Source organism: Rhinolophus ferrumequinum, chromosome 20, assembly GCF_004115265.2.
Source record: "Rhinolophus ferrumequinum isolate MPI-CBG mRhiFer1 chromosome 20, mRhiFer1_v1.p, whole genome shotgun sequence".
In the NCBI taxonomy this organism is placed as follows: Eukaryota; Metazoa; Chordata; class Mammalia; order Chiroptera; family Rhinolophidae; genus Rhinolophus; species Rhinolophus ferrumequinum.
This window is the reverse complement of record NC_046303.1, coordinates 38498390-38526275: the sequence shown is the minus strand read 5'-3', so window position 1 is coordinate 38526275 and position 27886 is coordinate 38498390.

Sequence of the window (27886 nt, the reverse complement as noted above, 5' to 3'; positions counted from 1 at the left end):
TATGTAAAAATCAGAAAAGTCGGAAAACCTGCCCAATGAGTACGTTCCACAAAAGAGACTTGGAATACCCTTTGTTTATCAAAGTGATAAGAAATCTGTTTGTGAGAAAGGTACCAGCATTATTGAGAAGCTCAGTGGTGTCCTCTGTAGGGCAAGGATAACAGTAGGAGAAGCTCTTACAGAAATGGGTTCCCTGATAGCAAAGGGGATAATGTAATCTGAAATAGTAGAGGCCATATGGTGTTGCTTAACCATCAGAGACGAACTTGGAGCAATTATCCTAATGAGCAGCGAGGCTGGACTGGCAGCAAAGGCGGCCTGACTCATAGAGAGCCATGGAAAAGGTTAATAGAACACAGTGTCCCTAGGGACAAGATAGGGTATTGTTCAGTCAACACAAAGAAATATTTTAAGTGATCAGGGAAGCTAAGGGTGGCTGCCCCAAAAACTCATAATCCCTTGCAGAGTATCCAGAACTGAGCCAATTTTCAGATCCAGAATCCCTTGATTAAAGGATAGGCTTCATCCCCAGAAAAAAGGACTCTTTTACTATAGAAAGGGTATGTAGTAAAATTTCCTCCAGCATTTTCCCAAAGTGATCCATGGCCTTTTATAAAGTTTATAGAAGAAAGGAGAATAGGCAGATTTTTTGTGTGAATCTTGGACACTCTGAGTTGACAATACCCAGAAAACTAAAATATCAACATGTCCACTTCCTACCTCCACCTTTGTCAGCATGAGGGAATGTGGAGGCCAGGCAGTAATCTTGTCCTGGTCTAGGTCTGGCTTCACCGTGTCCAATGGGTCCACAAATCTATCGTGTAATAATTTCCTGGTCCCAGGATGCATAATTGGAATGGATACATAGTACACTTGTCAAAATTCCCACATTAGTTTCATGGTTTGTGAGGCAAGAGATGTCATAGTGGGCAAAACCACTGGAAGCCTATGAAACTAACCCCACACCCAGCCAAATATTAAATTTAGAAAGTATATTGTATGTCAAGGAAAATTATCTAAATACTTAAACAATAAAAGGCTAATGGTCTCCATTACATCGCCATTTAATTTTCCATGCTAGCTCTCTCACGAAACAGACGTATCATGAAGGATAATAATGAATTACTGTGAAGTCAACCAAGTACTAGCCCCAGTTGCAACTTCAGTGCCTGATGTGCTATTTTTGTTAGAGAAAAGTCAGTAAAGCTGAGGTAAACTGCTATTATATGAATTCATTTTTTTTCCACACCTATCAAGAAGCAGTTCACATTCACATGGGAATGACTATAGTATACATTTCAAGTTTTCCCCCAGGGCTAGATCTACCTTGCTGCACTCTGTTATAATTTTGTATGAAGTACTCCACAATATTTAGATAGTCTTAAGAATATTACATTAGTCCATACACTGAACATACACAGTCTATACAGGTGAAATTTTACATGTTCAATGGTCTGGGGCAGGACAAGACACATCCTTTGTAAAGGACAAAGTATGGTATCACATCTCCGACCCCCAAGGAAACAACAACACTTCCCTGGACTCATCAGGATTTAGAAGCAGTATAATCCAGATTTGGTAATACTGCTCCAAGTCCTATAAATATATTTACTCCAAATACAAAATACATTTACTGGATTAAACAAAAGTTTCCCAGCTTTGAGTGGCACCAAGAAAAGAACAGAGCTCTACAGCAGGTCCAGTTTTCAATGCAAACATTCCTTCAGACGCTATGGTTTAAGAAGCATTCTATTTGGTGGGGAAAGATGCAATGTGGAGGATTCTCCACCAGGAAAATTGCCACATAGCCTTTGAGAGTTCTTGATCAAGGCCAGGCCATCTGCAGCAGAGAGTTAAACATTTTAAATTAAATTTATTGGGGTGACAATAGTTAGTAAAATTACATAAGTTTCAAGTGTACAATTCTGTATTACTTCATCTCTGACAGATACTTCTCTCAAGAAGACATACAAATGGCCAACAGATATATGAAAAAATGCTCAACTTCACCAGCTATTAGAAAAATGCAAATCAAAACCACAAAGAGATATCACCTCACACCAGTTAGAATGGCTGTCATCAACAAGACAAATAATATGTGTTGGAGAGGCTGTGGAGAAAAAGGAACCATCATACACTATCGGTGGGAATGTAAATTGATATAGCTACTATGGAAAACAGTGTGGAGGTTCCTCAAAAAAAATTAAGAATAGAATTACCATATGACCCAGCAATCCCTCTCCTGGTATCTACCTAAAAAATCTGAAAACATTTATCTGTAAAGATATATGTGTTCCAATGTTGACTGCAACATTATTTACGGTGGCCAAGACATGGAAACAACTAAAGTGTCCTTCAATTGATGACTGGATAAAGAAGATGTGGTATATATACACAATGGAATACTACTCTTCCATAAGAAAAGATGAAATATTGACATTTGTGACAATATTGGTAGATCTTGAGATTATTATGCTAAGTGAAATAAGTCAGAAAAATTCAAGAACCATGACTTCACTCATATGTGGGATATAAAACTTAAGGCAACAAAGGAACAAGACAAATATATATTATTTTTAAATAACCTGTATTTTCTTCCTGAGTTTGATAGAGATACTTCAAATGTCCAAGCAGCCAGAATACCCCATAATGAGATGCATTCTGTCCTAATGCAGGGAAGACCCAATAACAATCCCTTGTAAGAGGGTAATGGAAGATTTGGGGTCGGGCATGAGCAGGTACAGAGGGCACAAGAGTCTCTTCACAAACAGGTGAAACAGATTTTGGTCTCTCTCTCTCTCTTAGCTCCCAACTATGACTGTATGCCAGGGGAGGATCCCTTAAGACTAGGCTATGGGGGGAGGGGAAGGCTAACCTGGGATCATAGATACAACAGCTCAGTGTATGAATTTGTGAGAAAAAAATAATTGCTAATGCAGGTTATCTTTACCCAGGAATGGTAATGCAAGTCATTATAGGGGAAATCCTTGCAATGGTCAGAGTTTCTGACAGTGTAGGCCATCCACATTGTGTGGAGAAATAGCCTGAAATAAGAATATTTATAATCTCATAGATGGTGGTGAATGACTTGGCTATTGGGTCATGTACATGGAAAGAGAAAGATTGGAAGACTAGGAGGTCTGGGGAAAACATAGGTAGATAGATCTATGGGAATTTTTTGTGTTGTTGTTAATGCCCATCCAAGAGCCTCCAACACAGAAATGGTACTAATAACAAAGGCAGAACGACTCAGCCATTTGACATCAACCTTCCTCTCTCATTGGCCATCACAGTGTTCTTTCTGGACTCATGAACAGAGTAGCTTTGATAGAAGGGACAGAGGCTATAAATGGGCCCAATAGCATAGGCTTCCATTCATTAAAGCTGATTTAGCTACTATCAGTACTAAATTCTGAATGTCTAAATATTCAGCAACAAAGACCAAGTCTCATGTCCCAAAACACAGTGGGACACTAGTAAATGTGTAACAACTGATTATCAAAAAAGAAAGAAAGAAAGAAAAGAAGAAAGAAAGAAAGAAAGAAAGAAAGAAAGAAAGAAAGAAAGAAGAAAGAAAGAAGAGAGAGGAGGAGGAGGAGGAGGAAGGAGGAGGAAGGGAGGGAGGAAGGAAGGAAGGAAGGAAGGAAGGAAGGAGGAAGGAAGGAAGGAGGAAGGAAGGAAGAAAGAAAGAAACAAAGCTTTTATTTCTGTGGTATTTATAGATTTATATTCCCAGCATGGTGAATTTCAAGTTACCAATGGGACATTACTAAAAACAGAGATGTTAAAAGATGCGAACTATCTCCTCTTGAGAAACAACTCAAGACAGCTATAGCATAGCACTGCCAATATGGCACCATCCCTTCAGGACACCAACCAGGAACTTGGTGGCAAGTTGATTACAATGAACATTTTCCATCCTGGAATTGACAGTGGATCATCTTGGTTGAGAACACTTGATCCCCTTATGTGGAATCCCATATATATATTAAATATAACAGAGCTCTTCCCAGTAGAAGAAAGTGGCTGTGGCTGGAACATGATCATGAGAGATAACGGTTCTATCACATACTATTGCATACAGAAAGTGCTGGCCTGTAGAACAATTAAATGGACTTTTAAAGGTGCAGCTAATTGTTTAGAAATGATAATCTTGAGGGTATGAGGCATTATCCTCCAGGACTCAGAATATACCCCAAACCAATGATAGTTGTGTCTTTAGTAGGTTTAATACCTGGAACCAAGAACATAAATATAGAAAAGACCATGGTTTTTAAGTGTCCTGGTTTCCTCTTTGGAGATTATTCCTTCCAGTTCCTGAAATTCTAGGTACTGCAGTTCTAGATGTCTGATTTTCATAAAAGTAAACACGTCAAGAAGGAACTCAAGAGCTCCGCTGAATTGCAAACTCTTCATTCCTCAGCTGCAGAGACTACATATTGCCTGCTGACAGTTCAGAGCTGAATTGCCCTCTGGGGAAGGTGACTGCCTAACCCGAGGTTACACCTCCTTCTCAGAGACAGCCTGCATCAAACATCCTGACAACCTCACCTCAATTTGGGACACCTCTGAAGGGCTATCCCAGATCAGGAGTCCCACTTGTGCCCAACAAAGCCTCTGCTACAACTGTACACAGTTTAATTTCTCCCCCTGCCCAGGCCTGCTTCCCTCACTCCCTCACAGATGTTGGTCCCAAGAGCACGTCTTATCAAACCACTTGCTTGAGAATCTCCATTTTAGCATCCACTTCCAGAGAAACCCAAACTATGATAGATACCATTTATCTCAATCTCATTTTAAAAAAAACTTGTCCCAAATCCTCTACCCTTTATTTTACAGACTACTTCATACCAAAAGTTCAAAGATTTCATTTTTTACCATTCTTGCTTACTCTTACTGTTTTAAAAAAAAAGTACTGGAAGCAGTGTTCACGCAATCTGGCACTCAATTTTCAAAGTACATTTATATGTGCTAAAATGACTGTTTCATCAGAAGCAAATATCCAGCACTGAATGAAATTACCCCATTTTCCTGCCACCTCACATAGACAGAACACAGTCTGACTGCTCAGTAGATCTGAAAAGAAAGAAACAACCATAAAACTAATGCTCAATTTAAAACAAAGCCATACACCTTTTAGCCAAGTCCCACACGTCATCCCTTGGTCTATAATTGCATAACTATAAATAGCAGTTTCCTTTTTTCTCTAAAATTGCTCTAAAGATTAATGTACAGGTTTTCTTATAATTTTAACAAACGTATATGGTGGTGAGGACTTCCTCCCTTTCCAACTGTGAAAAAGGCTTTTGTGAATTATAAAGACTATTTGATTTTAACACATCATTAAAACTTTATGTACTTTTAGGACTTTCTGAAAAATCTACTCACTTTTCCAATCCATTCAAGATATAAGTACTGCTAAAATAAATAGGCTGTTAGAATGAAACTTCTAACTAGGCCATTATATAGGTGAGATAAACAGTACTGCCAGGTAAAATTTTTACTGTTAAATTGGTCTTTGTTTCCCAAACCTCTTACTTTTCTTTCTTAAAGTTGTCTAACACCATGAAAATTCACAGATTTCAGGTACTGGCTTTGTTTCCCCTTCCATTTTTCCCCCCCTATTTTCAAAAGGATTGCTTCCAGAAGAAAGAAGCAATCAATGTTCTGGTTGGCTCCTATTTTAAAGTAATTGAGAAAACAAATGGGTAACAAGACAAATGTGTCTCTATAGCTATTGAAGTCTATAGATTTTTTAAAAAATCATAGTCACCAAATCCGAGGTGTTTCTTGGCTTATCAACATGTGATGTATGAGCAAGCTATATTATTGCAAGGTATCAATTTCACTGCAAATGGCACATTACAATATCAATATCTTGAATTGTTCTCTATCTCCAAAACCCACATTTCTTCCCATCTTATCCTTAATGTCCCTCCACTCTAATGATCAACAAGTCCTAATGTCAACTGAATTGTAGAATTCATCTCCCATTTGTTCTCCAATACTTCCTATATTACTTCCACCATGCATGGAATGGCTATGTCATTTTTTAAGAGACATGAAGAACACTTTAGTGTTCTGCTTAATAATATATAAAATATATTTAATCATATTATAATTGGCCTTCAGGAAAAAATCAACATTCAATACATGCAGGATTAAAGAGAAGAAACATTCTTTAAACTTTTATGAAAACAAGTTTATAATTTGAAACATGACATCCAATGAAATACACTAATTTATGTGTATGTAGGGAAGTTAAGTTTAGGAAAATATGAATACTTTACTACCTGTTTGTCTTTCAGTCTCCCTTTTCTCTTCCTCTTTATTTCTGCCTATAAGTAATATTTCTTTGAGGACCCCAAACATGGCACTGTAATAATTCCCATAGAAAGCTTTCAATAGGAAATCAATGAGTCATTGAATTTAAAACTGATTGAATTTAAAATAAGTTATAGCAATAAATCTGTATCAACAGAAAGGCAAATCTATTCCCCAAATAAGATCAAATAAGCATACCAACTGCATTATGTGATTTCACTGAAAATTAAAGCATTTAAGAAGCTCACAGAGTAATATGTAAAAATCAGTCTCATTATAACTTTGGTAGAATTCTTTAGGAAACTACAGTTTCTTTCAACAAGATAAGGTAAGTTTAAAGAAACCTTTTATACATTTGTTCTTATTAAAAATTCAAATTAAATAATAATCTCATGTTAGCTAAAGAATATAAAGTTCTCTTATCCTCCAAAAAATAATCAAACAGGTACTGCAAGATAATTCAAAATAGGTAGTCCCTAACATTAAGGCTGGCCATCTCACAAAATTCACAGAGTGTCTATTCACTGTCCAACAACAGCCCTGTAACTCTATGCTGGATTAAGCAGAACCAGTAAAGTGATAAATGAACAGGCATGAAGCATTTAAAAGTGGAAGCTACAAGTTACACCAGACTGAGCACTATAATAGCTTTCTCATAGTGCATGACAGAGGAAGTGTCTTTTACTCAAGAATCAGTATGGTCAACTATAAATGTAAAATCCTGGTATGGTCTCCTGAGATTAAGGAATTTAACTACACTTCACTCAGCTTGTAAGTGAGCAAGTCATGCTTTCTCTGCTTCCTTAGGGTATCTCCTTTCTAAATCGGTGGTAACCTCATCTTCTCTTGCATCTCAACAGATGACATGAGGTTTAACTGGACAATTTAGGAAAGTAAATAACTATAAATAATTATAAAGTGTTGTTATTTTCCTAAAATGGTTTTGATCTTTGTTCATCATTAAGGTATTTGTTACTGTATTTGTAATCAACCGCAAGCTTGTCATAAACTGAGATTTTGTTATCGTTTGTTATTTCTGTCATTTTCTTAATTTATACCTCATGAGAATTCTAAATAATTTGAAACTTCTAACTAAAGACTCAGTCCTCAGCCTTACACAGTTTATCTCTTTCCTCAACACCTTACCAGAAAGAAAGATACCCAGGAACTACAGTTGACCTATGAACAATACAGGGGCTAGTGCACTGACTCCCACATAATCGAAATCTGCTTGTAATTTTTGATTCCCCTAAAACTTAACTACTAATAGCCTACTATTCACAAGAAAAGCCTTACTAATAACAGTCAATTAACACATATTATGTATGTTATATGTATTATATACGGTATTCTTACAAAAAAAGTAAACTAGAGACAACAAGTTATTAAGAAAATTGTAAGGAAGAGAAAATACAGTATTTATTGGAAAAAAATTCTGCAGATAAGTGGACCTGAGCAGTTCAAACTTGTGTTGTTCAAGGGTCAACTTTACTTGTAACTACCAGATTCATTTATTTATGTACTAGACCCTCACTTCAGGTTGGTCATTCATCAAGCCCTCTTTCAAACGTTTGAAATACAAAGATTAATAAGATATAGCTCCCATATGTGACGATCTCACAACCCGTAACCTAGAGATTCCTAAGGGATATGACTCTACAGAACTGCAGATAATCATCACTAACCTCCCACTCAGGGCCACTCACTCTAAGAAACATTGGCCCTAATGATAGACCTAGGACTACTGTCAGACCTAGGTCTGACAATCAGGTTCGCGAACTTGTTACAACGATGTTGCTAACCTTCTTTTTGATATCAAGTATTCATTATGAATTTGTACCAACTGGACAAACAGTTAACCAAACAGTTACGACTTGGAAGTGCTGGAAAGAATGTGTGAAAAAGTTAGACAACTTGAACTTTTCACCAACAATGTACCGGCTCACACGGCACTGTCTATGAGGGAGTTTTTAGCCAGTAGACAATTAACTGTATTGGAACACCCTCCCTATTCACCTGATCTGGCCCCTAGTGACTTCTTTCTCTACCCAAAGATAAAGGAAGTATTGAAAGGAAGACATTTGGATGACATTCAGGACATCAAGGGTAATATGACAACAGCTCTGATGGCCATTCCAGAAAGAGTTCCAAAATTGCTTTGACGGGTGACAAGGTTCTGGCCATCGGTGCATAGCTTCCCAGGCGAGTACTTCAAAGGTGACAGTAGTGATATTCAATACTGCGGTACCTAGCCCTTTTTCTCGGGTGAGTTCACAAACTTATTGTCCCAATCCTGTATTTCTGCGGCAGCAACTGGCTTTTTGTGTAGTTTGTCCCAAAATCACAACCCCATTCTTTGACCTTTGCCTTTTTCAGTCAAATTATTTTAGCCTCTGTACACTAGAATTCACTACAGTTCAATTCCATACTGAGGTGTTTAAGAGCTTATACTCTACACCTATACGATCTGTATTCAAACTTTGGTTCTTTCATTTATTAGCTATGTACACTTGAGCAAGTATGGAAGAAATTTATGCCTTATTTTGCTCATCTGTATGATAGTGTTCATAGTAATACCTAGGGTTGTTGGGAGACAAATGAATTAATATACATAAAGCACGAAGAAGGGTGCACAGCACATAGTAAGGACTTAATGACTACTAAGTTATCATCATCATAATTATCATCATTACTGTGCACCATGAATAAACTTAGAGGTGGTTGGTAGCAAACTGCTTAATATTAAAGAGTCTATTCCTAAAAGCCAAATGACCCAATCAATTTGAATATTCCCTCAAAATCCTCTCTGTTATTAAAATAGGTCATGAATGACTAACTTGATATTATAGAATGGATCATAATAAATTAATTGATTTTCCCTAGGACTCCAAAATTTGACCTGAGGGCAAAAAGAGATGCAGTCTCTAGATCTCTCTTCTGAGCTGAATTGTACTCACCCAAAGGCCAGTGCCTCCGGTAGTAATACCTTTGCAAATAAACTATACAAAGTCAACATACTCTCTTATGAACCTGGTTCCCTCCGGCATTGCTCCTCAGTAAGTGGTCACTCCAAGCCCTACAGTTATATGAGCCAGAAACCTTGATCCATCCTTCTTAGAACTTCACTACCCACATCTATCTAATGTATCATAGATCCCACTGGACTTTATTTCCAAGATACCTGTGGATTCCATCCCTATTTTTCCATTCTCATTTCTAGCCTAAGGATCCCTCACCTGAACTGTGATAAATTGTGTCATGGCCTCTCCTAGCGCTCATTAATCCATTCTCCTCAGGGCCACCAAAATAAGCTACTGGCAACACAGACATGAATATGTCTCTCCTCTGTCTTACATATTTAAAAAAAGACTTTCATAGTCCCTGGAATGAAATTCAAAATCATTACAATGGACTACAAGCTCCTCCAGGATCTGTCGATCAAGTACAATTCAGGTCACTGGACATCTTCCCCACACTTCTCTCATAGACTGCACTTTTTCAAATTCTCACGCCAACTCTGCTTTCTTCCATGCCACAGTTGCTATTCCCTCTGCCTGCAAAGCTCCTTAACCCACACATTGCCCGTATCCTTTTAACCTGCTAACGCCCATTCATCCTTCAACTCTCCACACTAGAGCACTTTCTCAAAGAAACCAGACTAGGTCAAAACATCTTTTAGAAATCATACCTCTCCTTCCTGACACTGAGCATTAATTCTATTAGTAACTGTACAATTTATTGATTAACATGTGTTTCCCCATGTTCTACAAGGGGAGCGGCCTTGTATCTTTTATTCACAGTTGATTTCCTATCATAAAGACTCAATATAATTTTGATGCACACATAAATCGTTAATTCATCTTAATTTATTAAGACTCAGCAGAGTTACCAAAGGCCACTTAATGTTTCAGAGAGCTTGAATTTACTAACATCTAAAATCTTGATTCTTAATTCCACATTTTATTTTAGAATAAGTACCACTCCCACTTCCTAATGTTTTACTGTTCCTTTATTAACAGCAAATTCAGGTCTCAGTTCTGGAAGTTTGCCCAGTTCTTCACAATAGAAAAGTAATTAGCACTTTATTCACATGCTACAGAACTGAACATCATAGTTGGTACAAAAGAATTATATAAAAGTTTACCTTCATCTGTGGGAGCTGCCATTTTGCCTGAAGTAGAAGGGGCCAATACCAACACTAGTTCCAAGGCCTTCAACAAGCATGGAATATGAGAAATTTAAAACTGTCCTTAGATGTTCTAGGAAAGCATGTTTTAACTATGAAGAGAAATTTGGAAAATGTTTCTACCTTTATATGAGAGTATATCCAAGTAAAACTTGTCTTAATGCATTCGCTTTGCAGTTTTCTTTACCTTCTCCTGGGTCAATGCATCTTGCAGGGTAATTGTTCTGCAAGAAATATTTAGGATAATAACAAAGTTGACCCCCATACTCCTCCAATTGTAAATGATTGGGATGAAAAGCAAATACACCCCTGGTGTATAAATTTCAAAAATCACTAATGAATTTAGACTAAAAGTATTGTTCTTCTTTAATTCAGGAAAAGTACTCCACCTGTGTTTTTTACTTATATTTTTGTCCAACGTTTTCGGTTTTCTTGAAAGGTGCTCCTTTTTCCAAGAGCAACTTAAATGTTGTTCTTTTTTATTCTGCTTTGGAAATCCTGGTAGATTTGAATTTTGTTTACCAAATAAGTATCTGCTTTCTCTCCCTGGGAGAGAATTACATTTCCCTATCCCTCAGAAGTCCAGATTTGTGACTTGATTTGACATGGAAATGTGAGTTTTATGTGTTACAGGCAGAAGCTATAAGGCCTATTCATGCTTCATCACATTCCCTTTCCATCATTTCCTTCTAAGAAGAGATTCCAGTAGAAATTGTACTGGAAGACTGTGTCTCATACATAAGAACAGAGTCAAAGCCCACCCACAGTAGACATGTAGCAAAAGAGAGAAGTAAATCTTTGTGATTGTAAACATTGTGGTTTGAGGGGTTGTTACAGTAGCCTAACCACATCTATCCTGACTGATAGAGTGATCTTATTTTTTCTCTCTATTCCTGCTCTATAATCATAGCTTTAACTGCCACCTACATACTAATTATTTCCCCTTTAAAAATCTTCATCTCTACCAGGAACAATTAATTAATCGCTATGTGAATTTTCTACATAATTCCTTAACAATTTCATTTGAGTGCCATTCAGGCAACTGATAATAACAACCAACACTAAATTTATCATCTGTCTTTCAAAAATATTATCCCCTGTCCTTTATGCCAGTATTACTCATATGTGAGAGTATTCCCTCAAATGCTGTCTCTCTTAACTCTACTCCATATCCAATTGATTGTCAATTTTTGTCAATTCTGCAACCCACATAACTATTGAAGCTCTCCCATTCTCTTCATGTCACTGAGAAAGTTCTGGTTTAATCCTCATCATTAATCTCCTAGGATTTTAAAATAACCCACCAAGTTGTCTTTATTTGTAATTTTACACAATGTCAATTTATTCTCCAAATGTTCACCAGCGTGGTCTTTCTGTAATTCAAATGCAACTTTCATTACTTCACTGCTTGGAATCTACCAATGGAACCCAAATCATTCTGTATAAAGTCCAAACCCTTCTTGAGATTCCTCATGATCTAACTCCAATATACCTCTTTAGTTTTACCCAAGATACACCTCTACATTCATCTTCCAATCTACCAAACTTTTCCTGAAGTCATCATACTAAAATCTCTAAATTTTCATATGTTCTTGTTTATCGATGTTACTTTGCTCCCAATAACTGACTGTCTAACTCTCCTTAGTCCTGTAAGACAAAGTCACAACTCTGGAGATGAGCAAAAGCAGTAAACAAATATACATGAGTCCTCTTTTACCCTCTCCAATTTATATAAACTTTATAAGAAAAAGGACTCAGAGAAAAACCAATAGAATTAAAGCCGAAGGGGTCATGAAAACAAATGAAGTACAGAATCTTTAAAAGGAAGGACTAATCAAAAGTGTTAAGTAAAAAGATCCAGTCGGATAAGAATGAAAACTTTTCTGTTGGATTTAGCTACTACCTGGGATGGTAGGGAAAGAAGCCTGTTTGCAGTAGATTAATAAGTAAATAAAAGGTCGGACTTGGAAACATTAAGTGCAAACAACTCTCCTCACACTAGTATAGATCACTCAGGACGAAGAGACATACCTCTTATGTCTCTAGGAAGAGAGAATTTTCTTGGCATAGGATATCAAGAGTAGAGTTTGGAGAAAGATTAGTTAGAGCTGCTAGAGGGGAATTAAAGTCAAAAGTAATTATTTTTAAGGAAGTCCAGGGTCTAAGACAGTGGAATGGTAGACAGAAATGGAGCTGTTGAGAAACAGATGTTCTTTTGTCAGGGTGAGGAGGAAGAGTATAGGAGAGCAGTTTATATTTAGCTGTGTTGAGTTTAAAGTGAGAGGAGCGCTGTGAAATACAAATATCCTACTGATTTGAAAATATCCTACTGATTTGAAAATATTGGTGTGACAGTAGATAAAAGGTCACAGTTGACCTTTTGTAAATCACATCCATTGATTTCCTAAAGAAACAAGACCAAGAAACTATCAAATTGTTTCGAAGGATGAAGCACAGAGTTGCATTCATCATGTTCCAATCTATTTTGAAAATGGCACTTTTAATCTGATTTCCCCAAGTATCCTTGACATGCATCCTTTGATAAAATTATACTTTTTTTGTCTTTAAAAAGAGTAAATGTGGTACAAAACCATTACTTTTGGGTGGTTTGGGTGATGTGAAAGCTGGACAATGTACATACTGTGCAAATACGCACGTGCGCGCACACACACACACACACACACACACAAACACAGCCACAATACATCCTTGAAAGGGAAAGGGAATAAAGTAATTTTTTAATATTTTGTTGAAAAACAGCTTTATTTGGAGGTATAGTGTGATCCTACTAGAGTCACGTAATTCCTTTGAAATTAATTCTCCCTTTGCTAAGCTGACCTAACAATATTTAGGATTCCATCTTGAATTTGTATGGATATTTTGAAGATTAAATTTTGCTTATAAAGCAAATGGTCATCTTAAACAAAAGTTATTCTCTATGTATAAATTATGAATCTATATACAAACAGAAAAATAAAATTAAATGCTAGCTATAATATATTGCTTTGGGGAATATTATTTCTAAGAGGTCAGCATTGTTTCTAATTAAAACTTTCCTACAAACAACTTTTGAGAGATTCTGCTGGTTTCTTTTGCCTACAAATATTTAAAACTGTGTAGGTAAAGTGGCAGTCACCTTAGACTTTTAGATTAGAGCATGCTTTCTTACAAATACTTAGAACTGGTGCTGCAATGTCTTCAAATACTTTGTTTGTTGAATTTTTCTATATAGTTTTGATTGAAAAATGGATGTGGACAGCTGCATAGTCTGTTGTTCCATAGCACTTCTGCATATATTGTCCTTAAAAACTACATGCATGTATTTACAACATCAAAGATCCACATGATATATGAATGTTCAAAGGACTTCCACTATTGGGTGGCTAAACATTCTTATAGCACTGTCTTTTCCATTTTAAGTCACTGACATATATTAGAAAAACATAAGTTCCTGCCATTAAGGGGAAAACAAAAGCACCTTTTTTAAGGTCTGATTAAGATACTTCAAATATTGCAAAAAGAGCATTGCTGCCGTTGTCTTAACTTCCAGTTTTTACAGTCCTTTACAAGTGTGATCTTTCCTTTATTCCTGCTGCATCACTTTATTTATCTTTGTTGCAAGGCACCAGAACAGATCAAACAGCTTTGGGCTTGCAGGAACCATTTGACCAATTATTAGTTGGCAGAGAGATGAAGCACTTACACACAGCTTCCTGGTGACCTGTGTGAAATGCATCAGTAGCCTCCATCTGGATCGGTGAGTAAATGTCCACATTCAAGAAAAGACACCATTACAACTGATATTAATAAGCCTCAGAGGAATTTAACTTGAATGAGAAAGTTCCAGTTCACTGTCTTTTATCACCTACTGTCACAACGTTGTGCTAAATTTTCTTGGTAAATATCTTCAGCCATGTCATCATACAATAACTTTTATCTTTTATGAAAATTATAATCTAGTTCTTGCAATAATTAACATGGGTAGAGACAGGATAACTCCTTCAAGATGAGCATCTTAAGGGTTAGGTCAACTAAGGAGACCATGTTAAAAATCTAAGGGCCATTTTTTGGACATTGACTCAACAAAAGTAATGGAGAGTACAAAATGGTAAAATAAAAGTTAAAATAATTATTTAAATAATTTATATACATTATCACAATATTGCACTATTTTATATAGCAAAATACAATTCTTTATGATACTGTCCATTTATGTGGCTTCTCAATGTTTATCTTCTCAGAGAAGCCTTTTCTAACCACTTTGAAACAGTAGCCCTTCTCCAGGCAGAGATTAGCTCAACCTTTATGTTGCCTTTATTGTCTTGGTTGTTTTTTTTTCCCCTTATCTGAAATGTCATTATCTGTGTATAATTAATTCAACTTAGTTATTCTCTGCTTCTCTCCCCTAGTACTGTAAGCTAATGGGGACAGAGATGACATCTGCTTTATTCATCCCTGTACCCAGTCCCTCAAACAAGATCTGCACAACAGAAGATGTTCACATTGTTCTTGAATGAACAATAATGGTTATTTTTATAGTAAGTTTCATAAGTTTATACCACATTTTGGTCAGAATTTTTTAAATGTATTCCTTCAGCTTCATTGGAAAACCTCATTTTATCTCCCTTACCCCCAAAAATAAACATTTAAGCCATTATTATAATCAAAAGAGAAAAAAGTGCACAGAGTTATCACTTTATCATGCCAGTAAAAACATTCTTCTATATTCAATCTTTAATGTCTTTGAGTTGACCCATCTCTCTGAGAAACAAGGCACAGAATGTCTGCTTTTGATATGTACTTGAGAATGCTGGGAGAAAGTTATTGTCTAGCACTGGGACCATTTGGGAGGTTATCTTCTCCAATATTTAATATTATCTTAAAATGTTAGATATCTCTGCGGTAAATATCTTCACAACAGTGCTGACCTAGAACACACTATAAGGAAGGAAAACATGAGTAATTGATGACACCTCACCTTGATCACCTTAGGAGCGAGTGATGCAAAAGGCTTCGTATCTGTGCTGCTGGTTTCTGTAAAGAACTTACCTTAGAGGCTTTCTTCACTTTAAATGAGACTTAGCATCAGAAACATTTGCAAATATACAACTGAAGTCATAAATATTTTAAAGTCAAAAATGAAAATTGACGATGTCATTTATGTCAATTTAACATTTACATTCCCAAAATATAATAAGAAGTTTTACCTTCACGGCAGCCCGCTGGGATGAGCTTGTCCTCTGCATAATGGCTCACTTTCCTAGGGAAAGAAGAAATGAAAGAATCAAATGGGGAAGGGAAGGTAATCAAAGTAGAAATAGAGGCAGCAATTAGTCAGCTCTTCTATTAATAGAGCCAGTTGCAAAGCACACACAGGTGGAAAGGATCGTTGCCTCTGTGAGGGCGATTTCATGGAAGGCCCTGATCCAAAACCTGCTCATCACCTCGATTCTCCTTATCTGTGGATTGATATTAGTATTTCTGTTCTTATTAGCGTTAAGTCTCTACTTCATGTTAACAATAGCAATAAATATCTCTGGAGGAATCGTGACCTTAATTTGTCTGATTAACCTTATTTACAGAAGAGGAAAGAATAAGCAAGAAAAACTGGAAGGACTGAGTATAAAATACAGTGACTAGACTTCAAAGACCATTTCATATATTCTCAATGTGTTAACTTTTACCCTCCTCGCTCTCCTTTCTCTGAAGTCAAGCAATGAAGAAAGTGCTAGGGATGCTTTTGACTTTTTCATTTGTTTTTCATTCTCTCTATAAGATGCAAATCTGTTTTAAAACGTGATAGATGAAAGAATTGTATTGCAAATAAAAGTTACAATTACAATAAGCATAGCCTTCAACCATTTCCAGGGCTTGAAACAATATGTTATTAAATTTTACCAAGAATATTATTACTTAAAGTAGGTGGTTTCTGTGCCCCCCCCCCACCAAAATAAATAAATAAATAAATAAATAGTTTTCCTTCCAGATCCAGCATTGTGTCTATACTAACCAGTCATGAAATGTAACTTCGAACATGGGATTTAGCTTATATCTCCATAATAACAATGTATTAGAAACGTAGCAAATAAGGAATCAGACTACTGATGATTATTTTATGGGGATTCTGACCCCATAATGTAATATTTGTATATACTGTGGTACAAATGAAAAAAGATATGAGAGAGACAGAGAGAAATCTAATCATGAACAGAAGATCAAAATGGTTGAATTTTTCTCTTTTTCAGGTTACCTCCTTTTCCCTGTTCCCTGTTACCTCCTTCCAAATCTCTCTCGTTTCATTTGTCTTTTCTCTTACTCCTTTTCCCTCAACCAAGACTTTTGGAGTCAGAAGTGACTACCTAACCACCCACCCTCTATCGCACATCTTCCAGGGAAACATTAGGATAAAATGGAACTAAACATTTTAATAAATATTATAAACTGGGTGTTTTCTATATTCTGTCTTATGTAACAAATTCCTGAGGAAATGTCATACCCATTTCACAGAGAAGGGAACTGAGATTTCATAATTTTCATCGTATTCAGCTTATAATGATAGCTGTAGATTCAGGTCCTGTTTGTTCTGACCTTCAAACCTGTGTCTTTTTCAAGGCATTACACTGTCTCTCTCTCTGGCCGCTCACCCAAATTTACTCCCAGTTGGCCAGCAATTGAATTGAATTAACCTAGTTCCACCAGAGCCTGAATAATGAGTGAGACGTAATATGCTTTTCTCCAAGGAGTGCACATATTTACACAGGGGAAAAAAAAATCCTCAACTAATGAAGGATTTCCTAAGTTAAAATTTCTGGGCTAAGCATCATTTTTCAAGTAGAGTGGGGGCTCAATGCTCCACTTGCTTCACTTGCTTCCGTCAGCAGGTCATGGTCCTCAAACAGTCAAATATACTAGTCTAAACAGACAATTAAGCACTGTACTACAAAGTATATATATATATATATATATATATATATATATATATATATATATATATTTTTTTTTTTTTTTTTTTTTTCCCCAGTGATTGTTACTGGTAGGCTTTGAAGCAGTTGCTATAACATTCGGGAGAACATTGTTTGCTGGGGGGATTTGGTTTAGTTCTCAATAAATGCATTTGTCATGTTTCTAATTTTCTTTCTGTACTCTTCAAATGGTATTTCTTCTAAGGCTTAAATCAATATAACTCAGCTTGATTTTGCTATTATCTTTCTTGTCACCTATAGGATATTGAGATAGAGGAGAAGCAACATAAATTCTTGGCAATAATAGACTTTTCCAAAGGTATTACTGCAACACATTCTAGGGTTGTTTGAACTGCTTTTAGTCATGCGCCGGGGGTAATAATTAACTTCACTTTGTAGCTACTTCCTGAACTACAAATAGTGTTAATACTAGCACCTCCCTAGACAGTTGTCTAGAGCAATGAGCTTCACATACACCATATTAGTATAAGAGTTAGGGGTCATGTTCCATATCCAAACTTCCTAAATGTGAATCTCACTCTGTTAACTGGCAGTTTTGTGGACTCCATTACTCCTTTTGCTTCTCTTGCTTATGTTTCTATTGTACAGAAAAATAATAATTACAGTACCTACCTCGTTACTCATAGGATTAAATGAATAATGCATATAAGTGTATAAGAGTGCCTGACATATTTACTATATGTAAACAATTTCCATAGTATATCTTAGTACGTTCAGATACATGTGATGTTATTGTCATTCTATCAGATGAGGCAAGAATGATCATTGTCCTCTTTCAGGTACGAAAAACAGGGATTTCTTTCTACGAGGCGAGTAGGAGAGCATGTGTTTGACATTGCGTTCATCCTGTATGACAAAGTAGGTAGTGCTCAAAGTTAGGTAGTGTTCACCAAGTTCATAAAGCAGGAGACAAGAAAAGAGGAGGCTAGCACACTGATGGCAGCATGAGCGTTCCAAGTGATTTTCAGAACCAACGAGGATAAAAATCCGTGAGACCTTAGAAAAGAAAATCCAAACTTAAAAATAATGCTAAATGGATCCGAAATGGTGGGTTATGATAAAATGATAAAATACAATAATCTAGAAGCTGTCTTAAAAGCAAAAGTGATGAAGGCAAAAGTGAGGAATTATTATGGACAAAGGAATGATGTGGTGGGAGCACACATTTCTATTTTGTGTTTGTTTAACTGCATCATGCACTGGTGAGAGTAAAATTTTGAAGAACCAAACTCCTTGAAAGAGACCCTTGCTCTAGAGAGGCTGAGATATGATCAAATAGAAATACGGATGGTAACACTCTTCTTTTCAGTGAGGAGAAATTCACCCACTGAGAGCCTGGATGGAGGAGTAGAGAAAGTAGAGAAAAGCAGCAGAATGGAATACCAGGAAAGTTTCCAGAGACAACTTCATCTATTGGGGGGAAAAAAAAAAAGAGAGAGATTTCACTAGCACTGCTCCTACTTGCCATCCACCACCCATGACTTACTGAAGCCACTGCCCTGGGCTGCTACTAAAATCAATCAGACATGCAAACCAAACACGTGAAGCTTTCAACAAATCTCTAGCTTTGAAAATGAAAAAAGGTAAGAACCGTTAAAAATCAGGACATCCCAGGGGGCTGACCGTTAGTTAGTAAAGATCCTCATTCAGGGACTGCCTACAAGTTTGCCCTCTGCCCCCAAATACATTTTCCATGTGAACTGAATAATTTAACATATTTGTATTATCATCTGAATGTTCTCAATTAGAAATTTGAGATATAAACATCTACTCCTAAAAATGAACATGCCTCTGGGATGTGAAGAAATTTGCCCCCTAACATTTAGCAGAGATGAACTGTATTGGTGAGCTGGGTTCTCATCAAAGCTAGATGGAGATAAATAACTTGGAAGTAAGAAAAAATTAAGGAGGTAAGGCAGACCTCAATATGGGTTGCAGTGAGGACTAGCTTTTACTTTGGACTATTCCTGACCCAATAAATAAATTATTCTCTTTGTGATTCCATCCTAGATTGTGTGGCCTCTAATACTTGGATTACATGTTAAATGAATATTTTATTTCACATGCATTATTGTTTAGCACACTTCTGAACACTGGTTTCAAACCTAATTGTGGAAACTTTTCCAGAGTCTATTTAAGGTCATTAGAAAAAAATAAATAATTGACAGAAACTCTGCAATTGGAATGGAGAAAATGATGACAGGTTCAGAGAACAGTGGGTGAATGTACAGGCACACCTCAGCGATACTGCAGGTTTGGTTCCAGACCACGACAATAAAGTGAGTATCACAATAAAGCAAGTCATAATCTTTTTGCTAGTGGAAAGTCTTGCTTTCAATTTGCAACAAATGTACCATCTGTGAAGTGCAATAAAATGAGGTATGTCTGTATAAAGATTCAAGTCATTACACAAAGACAAGAACAAAACTGAGTTTTCACCTACTACACATATAGGGGTAGGAAAACGAGGTGTGGAAAACCTCAGCCTTATCAAATCAGGTATCAAAGAACAGAGTTCAGGCCTCCCAAAACAGCTGGATATTTAAAGAAGAAATCCTGGCAGCAAGAGAACTAAAGAAATGAAATCCAAAATCTAAGTAAAAATTCTACCTAATTCCCTGACTGAGCTCAAGAAGCATGGTGGAAAATCAGGCAGAGAACAGAAGTATCTACTCTTGAAAGATAGAGCTGCAAGAGAGAACTTTGAGTTTGGTACTTTCATAAGTCAGTATATTCCACTAAACATTAGGTAGCCAAAATTTAAAAGACTAACAATACAATGCACTGGTAAAAATGCAGAACGACGAGAACTCTCATTCATTGCTGACGACGGGAATGTAAATTTGTCCTGCCATTTTAGAAAAGAATTTGGCAGCATCATAAATTGAGAAGTACAATTACCATATATCCTACCAATCACACTCATAGATATTTACCCAAGAATGAAAACATATATCCTCACAAAGATCAGTATGTGAATGTTCATAGCAAGTTAATCATAATAGCTCAAAACTGGAGATAATCCAAATGCACATCAATACATGAGTGGAAAAAACCAATTGTGGCATTTTCCGTACAGTGGAATATTAATAAACAATGTAAAATGACTGAACAGCTGATACATCAACAACATGGATACATCTCAAAATCATTAAACTGAGTTAAAGAGTCATATACAGGAGACTACATACTGTCTTATCCCTTTTGTACAAAATTCTAGAAAATGCAAAATAGAAAAAGATTGGTTGTTTCCTGGGATAGGAGAGGTAGACTGCAAGGGGAAATGAGGAAACTTTGGAGGGTAATGGAATTGCTCCACAGATAAATACATTTGTCAAAACTCATTAAACTGCACACTTAAAATGGGGCAGTTTACTATATAGACTATACCTCACTAAAATTGATAAAAAATAGCAGGTAGTAACTTGTAGTTCATTGGAGTGATTCAAAAGTAGTTTTTCATATGCCTTTAAACAATTATTTACATAATTTGGTTCAACAATATTTGTGAGTACAGAACAAAAACATAGCCTGTTCTACTTGATATTTGAATATTTCTTGCTTTCTCCATTCCCCCTTCCTTTCCTCCTGTCCCCATTCCTCTCTCCTCATACTTTCTTCAATTTAAAAATGTTTATCACCTAAAACTTATTTTTACAGCTTAAAAGTTCAATGGAATAAAAAAATGGGTTCTTTATAGGAAAGACCTGTTATAAATAAGGACATGTTGAATGTAGAGGAAAAGAGATAATTTATTTTCTTTGTTTAATTTCATCTTGATACTTATAAAGGGCTTTTAGATGTTTTATAGCACGATGACAAACTTAGATCCATCTTTCCCCTACTTCCCTATTAACAGAATCATAATTTTTGCTAGGTATGGCATTGGTCTCAGCTGAAAATCTAACAAATAAACAAATACAATACCACTTCATTCTCCAACCTCCCTTGCAATGAGGAAGAGTGTCCACATGACACCGTTTTGGTCAAGGAGTTAAAAGCAGAAATGGCTGGGCAGAGCTTATGGGAAATCTTACGAAGAGGCAGATGAAGTGTGGATATGATTTTTATGTTCTGCTCTTCCCCTTTTCCTTTCTTTAAATACAGACACAATGTTGGAATCAAAGAAGCCATTTTGAAACCACAGGCTATAAGCATAAGAACAGCCACAAGGTTAGTGAAGCAGAAAGGTACGTGGAGACTGAGCCCTACTGGCTTCCTTGACCTATGAAGCCAACCCCATATTTTCTAAATCTGAACTTCATGTGAAAAACAAAAGAGCTAATTTGATTCCGTTGCATTTAAAATGCCACTGAACTTATCCCTAGATGACACATGCAACTTCTCCACAAAACCTCTTTTGACCAATAAGGAAATTAAAGCAAACAAGAGTAAGTGGCTTCCTTCACTAATTTCTCCCACCACTTTTAATTAATGACTCAGTTCTGAAATGCAGGTCTCTTGACTCTCCATGCTGTTTCCACTATATGAAAAAGATTTATTTCTTCAAACTTACAAGATTAGAAACCCTAAAAGAAACCACTAGAGTTTACCACCTTAAACTATACACGTTTATTTACATTAAAGGATTTAATTTTGTGTTAAGAGTAGTGACTTGTGTTTGGAGTGAAATATTCTTAACAGGGGTTAAAAACACTAGGAATTCAAATTTGTGTCATCCTGAATAAAAACTAAACTGAGCAAACAGATTTAAAATATACCATAATCTTGAATAAGGGACAGAATACTGTTAAGGTATCTGTTCTCTCTGAGTTAATTTACAATCTCAATAAAAATAAACATTCAGAAGCTAGGTAGGTCTGTTATAAAGTTTATCTAGAAACCAATCAGGCAAGAATATCTAGGAAAACTTGACACTTTCCTCCCCCAATAAAACAATCATAAAGAAATAGCTCCACCAGATATTAATAAACATTACAAATCTACCATAATTAACAATGCACGTAAATGCATGATAGTAGCACGTAAATATCACAATCACACACATGGTAAATACGTAAGCTGATGGGTCTGTTAATTAACTGGACTCCTTTCACACACAATGTGTACATATATCAAATCATCACATTATACACTTTAAATATCTTACAGTTTTGTCAATCATACATCAATAAAACTGAAAAAAAAAGCTGAGACTGATGCAATTGTCTATAAATTTAGTATACAACAAAAGTGAAATTCATATTATTACAGTTATAAAAAAATAAAGAGGATCCATTCCTTGTACTATTCCCAAGCAGAAATTCCAAAGAGATCAGAAATTTAAATAGTAAAATGTGAAACCATGTAAACATTAGACAAAAGCAGGTAAATTCCTCTATAACATTGCTGTTAGGAAAACTTCCCTAATTATGACTCAAATCCAGGTGCAAAGGAAAAAGATTGGTAAATTTGACAAAATAGACTATGTAAAAATAAAAATGTTTCATGGCAAACAAGTAACCATCATTTGAAATAAAACACCATGACATAATAACAATGATACGTCCAATTTGTATTATATGCAAAATACTAATGCCACCAGAATGTATGTTTAAAAAAGAAAAGAAAAAGAAAAATTGACAAGTTATAATGGAGAGTTCACAGATAAAGAAATATAAATGTCCCATAACCATATGAGAAGATGCTCAACCTGTTCATTCTAACTGAATGCAAATTAAACCTAAATTAAGTTTCCATTTCTCACCTACAGATTAGAAAATACCAAAACTTTTGACACTACACATTGCAAGCAAGGTTGGGTAATATAGTCTTTCTCAGCTGTTGCTAGTAGGGATGCAAAATATTAGAACACATATAAGGAATCTGATGAGGAAACATCTAGCAAAATTGTGTAAAAGCATTTACCCTTTGGCCTAGCAGTTCAACCTCTAATGATAAACCCCGAAGGTTCACCTGCAAAATTTTTAAAGAGGCATATGTACAATGATCTTCATACAGCAAATGTACAACAAGAGGAAACTGGTTGAATGAACTACAATTTGTCCTTAGAGTGGCATACTATGCAGCTGCAAAAAAATATAAAACAAAGGAATATCTGCTTTAGGACTGAATGATCTCCAACATGTGTTCTTTAATTGTTTTCATTAGCATAGTTGACATACAATATCAGTTTCAGGTATACAACATAGTTATTTGACATTTATGTACTTTACAATGTGAAGACCACAACTTGTCACTGTACAAAGTTATTTTCATGTGGGCAAAAAAAAGATGGAGAAGTTGGATATCTAAGAAAATAGGATAAAAATGTAGATACTTTTAACTATAATTGAAGGTTAAACCATATTTTTGAATTAAAATAGAGTGAAAAAATAAGATTCAGTACATAGCGACAAAAGATAGATTTCTCTAAATATATGATTTTGAAGACTTTAATGTGGAACTCTAAATATTTTATATAATTGTTAAACAAAAATAAATTTAAAAGTAATCTCAAAAAGCTTAGATTTGCAATGATATTAATAAACTTAACCATGCATTAAGTCAATAGCATAGTAACATAGAGAAACTATTTCAACATACTTTAAGACACGGTAATTTCACATATGTCAAGTGCTATATGCACTAAGCCAAAAAGAAAAAGAAAGGGCTTTTAAAAATTCATAAACTGTTCTTTAGATTCCACATATAAGTGAGATCATATGTATTTGTCTTTCTCCATCTGACTTATTTCACTTAGCATAATGTTCTCTAAGTCCATCCATATCAGAGCGGTAGTAGATTGGGGGAGGGGGTTATCGCTTTGTGAGGGGTGTAAATGTCTAACTATTACATTGTTTTGCACACTCGAAACTAATAAAAAAATTTTAAACTCTTTTCACTATATTTTTGATGGTAGTGTCAGTCGTTTTCATTCTTATACTATTGCATAGTATGTATTGTGGGGTAAAGAAATTAAGTAATTATGTTGGTGTCTTTGAAATCCAGGATTTCATGCATTGGAGATGGAAACGTGAGATTGACAGGTGAAATAAAACCCTGTAGGCCTAAGTTGAAATGGAAATGTTAGCATAAATTTATAACTTTAGCTTTTATAAAGTAAAGTGACATCCCCAAGCTCAGGTTCACTGAAAAAAACTAGAAACAATGACTAATCAGTATATAATGACCCTTAGTACCCAGATTATCATCTTTAATGAGCTTTAAATACCATGATTCACTAAAACGGTTGGTCTTCCTGGGGCAAGACCAATTTAGGGTCTAGGGCAGGAAATGGGCACGATTCCCTGGAAACATTTGTCATAACACAAAACAAGAAGCTAGCAAAGACAACTACGTAGAGGCATGTAAAATGACCCAAGCCAGGAGCCAAATCAAAGAGTTCCCATTATACAAAACCAGGAATAACTGAGGATTATAAAAACTAAAATGGATTGAAACACAGCAAGTATGTTTAAATGTATGGATTCATAACCAGCATTGGAAGAGTGCCCACCATTGTCAGATGCTATTTTTAAAACCAGTCTATAAGGGAAGCTATCAATCACGTACCCATTCCTTGGGTTAACCACAGATTGACATATTGATGAAATACAAAGTAAGTTTTTTCTTTGTTTAGGTATTCTTGCGAATAAAGAATGATAGAAAAACCAAAAAAGAATGATAGAATTTTAATATCTCTATTTTACAACCCCAAATTAAATAATGGACCTAAACCATAATTATTGACTGTTAAAAATATACAAAATTTTATAAATAGGCATGATACGCTTATAATAAAATATTACAGAAAATCTTGAATGATTAACCATTTGATAATGTTAAGTAATTCTTATTAATTTTTAGGTGTGTTAATCATATTGTGACTATTCAAAAATCACCATTAAGGGGTACGCACCAACACATTTATAGATAAAATGCTAAGTGTCTCAGATTTGTTTTAAAAAGAACTGGGTCTTATAGGTGAGGCCATGTTGATCATTTCTTAAAGCTGAGTGGTTGGGTTTATGGCATTATTCTCTCTACATGTGCGTATAATAGATATTTCATATGATAAAATGTTTTAAAAATATTACTTTCCAAAAACACACACACAAGCATACAAAAGCTAAGTTTAGATGTTTCTGCACGGCCCTCTAGAGCAGTAATATTTACAAAATTCTTTCCTGTCTATCCAATGCTGGTTTTACCCTTTAAGCCTAAATCTACTGTTTTGATTACAGGGACAATGAAAGGTGGCTGAGAAATATGGTACGTGTGGTTGTGTGAGAGTGGGAGAAAACTTATATGCACTGGAAGCATTTAAAAATAGGATTAAGATTTCACCAGACAAAAACATTATATATAGGCAGAAAGATAAGAAATTGAGATGTGCTCATGAAGAATGCTAGATGGAGAATAATTTACTCAACTTCTCAAGGTAAAATTCAAAAGTTTCCAATCATAATTGTATCATCAGAGCAACTTAATATTACCCATAGTTAAAGGAATGTTTTATGCTGCAGAAACATGCAGCATGTAGCTTTCTTTATTTCCTAAAGCAATATAGAGAAATCAGAAGCAGGACCAATTGGAGGGATTTTGCATGGCACTTCGCTTTATTTTAAAGACAGTTGGACATAAGTATAAATGTTTCTATCTTCTCTGAGATAACCAAAGGTTAATTTAAGTTACTTCATATATGATGAATGAGATGAAAAGGAGATTTCATGGTCAGCTAAAACCATTATTATTAAAATAAGACAGAATACAGTTCTACTCAGACAAATAAAATTCCACTCTATAAAGATTCTGAATCAGAAAGTTGTATTGTTGCATGGCATTAAAAGTTTTTGTTTTTCACATAGCATTAATTAAAATAAGTTGTGTATACCTAGTTTGCTTTTTAAAAGTTTAGCAAGCTTTTAGCATACTATATCTATTATTGGTAAGTGGAAAAGAAAACTTGGGATATATATTAATTCCATTGCAGTTTTTCAATTTTTTTGTCTTGACTGTAGAAAAAAATAAATAAAATAATAATTTAAAATTTTCTACAAAGAAAGGGAAGGGCAGAAGAAAAGGCAAAGAAAGAAGGAAAAGATTATGATAGGTGAATATGTTGACCCATAGCTCTAAAATGTCACCTTGTGTAATTATTTTATTTTGAAAGGAGAGAAACCAAAGCTTTGCATAATTATGTATTTCCAACAGGCCATAGTGATACCCTAAACAATAGGGATTCACTATACTAGACAACATAAAAGAATAAACAACATTACAATACAACATAAACAGTTTTAGATTTCAATGATGCATTCTAGTTCTTTTAAGTAATGTGAAATTAGAAAATCTGTGTTGTTAGTGATTGGTCATAAAGATATTGGGATTATACTTAAAATGGGTGGTGTGTGTGTGTGCACATGAGTATCTCAAATAGTTGCTACGTATTAAATGACTTTGGAGAAAGTCTAAAAGTATCTCCATACCTAATTATAGTTTTGTTGTTGTTGTTTTACAGAATGTATGGTTAAAAAAACTAAATTTAAAAATATTAATATTTATTTCACAGTTAGGGAAGAATATTGGAAAATCTCATATCTATATGCCTGCACAAACATACAAAATAAGCTCTCATTTCTTTAAACCCCTTCCTATGCTAGCAATGCCTATAAAAAAAGTACTATAGTTTAGATATAAAACTATTTTGAATATTACCTACAACAGCAAGGTATTAATCACCTCTTCAGGGTATTATTAGATTGATGCAAAAGTAATTGCAGTTTTTGCAATTTTTTTTAACCTTTTAAACCACAATTACTTTTGCACCAACCTAATAATTCCCTCACATTAATCACTTAATATAGTCATGAGATCATGACTGTATCACCAAAGGAACATGCCCACAAAACAAATAACTAAATTAACAATTTATTAATGGATTTAATGAATGAGTTAAGTTAATTAATGTACCATTAACTAAAAAATAGTCCAAATAAGAGATCATCTATAAGTAATTGTTGCCTAAACATAGAGGCTGCCTAAATTTAGACATATTTATATTATATTGAAGAAAAACATTAAAATATTGAATATATCAAACTGTTTTCAACACTTTGCCATTCTAAATTGGCAAATGTGAAATTACTGTAGAATTTCTGAATTTTGATTGTATATTCTTCAAAATAGGAACCAAAAAAACCCAGTTAAATATACTTACTGATAGTATGACAAAATAACAATCCAGCTAACAGCTTAGAAAAATAAATCACAAGAGTTTGCTAACAAAATACCATTAGACTCCATGTTTTCTGCTGCATTGGTGGACTATATGGTGATGGATTTATTTTATGTTGGCAACAGGAAGTTTTCACTGAAATCAGATAGACACATTGTTTTATTTTCGCACACGCTGATAAGTTTAGTTATGAGCTAGTTATATGTGTCTATT